Genomic DNA, 1,278 nt, shown 5'->3' with positions numbered 1-1,278 from the left:
CCTACACAGTGATATAGAGAGAAATAATTATTTCAATAACAATTTCTGATTTTTCTGCTCCTGACTGAAACTGCTTAGAGCTTAATAGAAGCTCCTGGAGCCGGAGTTGTAGGTGATTTTGAGTCACTTGATGTGGGTCCTGGGACTCAAATTTGGGTCCTCTGGAAGAGTAGTAGGTACTTAGAACCACTGAACCATCTTTTTGGTCCTTCATTTAACCTTTTAATTCCCATAGGTACCCACACCACCATTTTGTATATGAATAAACTGACTCCCCAGGTCACGGGGCTTAGTTAGTGTTGGAGTCCATGCTAATTAAATTAATAATAACAGATTTTGAAATAAATGTCTAAAATACTCCTGGGAACAGCTTGATTTAAGCTGCTTCAAGCATCTAATTGCCTGGATGACCGAGAACGACTCGGCTTCTAGTTTTTGACCAGATGAAAGCATGGGATCACACAGAGCAGCAAGCCATCCGTTTACCTTCCCCCCTCATTCTCTCACTGTTCCCCAAAGCAGTCGGGTGTTTAGCAGGTGGTAGATAGTAAATTATTATTCTAAATGGTGCCCAATAATAATAAGGAGGCAGCTCCCACAGTGTCAATCCACAGACAAGGGAATAATTAATGCACTTCTGCAAGCAGATTGATTTCAGAGGGAATTGAAAAGTATTCTAAGCACAGTATCAGTATTTAATTTTTTTTTCTGGAATTTGACTAGGGCGTTATTACTTTGTGTCTGATTATTATGCTGACACGTTGGCTTTTCCTTTGTTAAGGAGGAGCAGAGAGGGATTGTATAGGTCTGTTTACATCCACTTTCCCCACCAACCTGCTTTCATTCCTTAAAGTCTGGCTTCAAGGTTATTTACTGTGATACTGCCCGGGTCCAGGACACGGTCTGGTACTAGACAGATGCCCTCGGTGGCTGGTTGGATGAAGGAAAGGTGAGTGAGGAAAAGGATGCCAGAGTCCGACTTGAGAAGGGAGGAAGAGGAGAACGCAACTGTGAGGAGGGAAGAATCCGAAAGTACTGAAGGGATGGAGAGAAAAATGGAAACGGATGTCCCCAAAGACTGGAATCGGGAAAGAGGAGGCCTGAGTAGAAACCACCAGAGGTTTCCAGGGAAAAAAAGTGGAAGAACGGAGAGGGTGAGGGCTAGACAAAGAGCAGCGGGCCGAGGCTGCTCAGAGGCTGGTCGTGGGAAGAAACGGGGGGGAAAAAGTGGCCGGGCGGGGAGGCGGCGGAGGAAGGGGCGTGAGGGAGGAGAGCGGG

General features: G+C 45.7%; 1 protein-coding gene across 2 annotated transcripts in view; it reads left to right on the top strand.

Moving 5' to 3' along the window:
• Window positions 1-886: 886 nt before the first annotated feature.
• Window positions 887-1,278, top strand: part of Gpr161 (G protein-coupled receptor 161) — a 43,977-nt gene continuing 43,585 nt past the window's right edge. The window contains exon 1 of one of the 2 annotated variants that reach the window (XM_026777531.1): window positions 887-949. The gene's annotated coding sequence lies outside the window, so the exon portion shown is untranslated. Of the gene's footprint in view, window positions 950-973; window positions 1,155-1,278 lie in introns of those variants that run through there. The other variant, XM_026777529.1, reaches the window with a different exon arrangement.

Source organism: Microtus ochrogaster, unplaced genomic scaffold, assembly GCF_000317375.1.
Source record: "Microtus ochrogaster isolate Prairie Vole_2 unplaced genomic scaffold, MicOch1.0 UNK70, whole genome shotgun sequence".
NCBI classification, from domain to species: domain Eukaryota; kingdom Metazoa; phylum Chordata; class Mammalia; order Rodentia; family Cricetidae; genus Microtus; species Microtus ochrogaster.
This window is presented reverse-complemented; position numbering and strand designations above follow the sequence as displayed.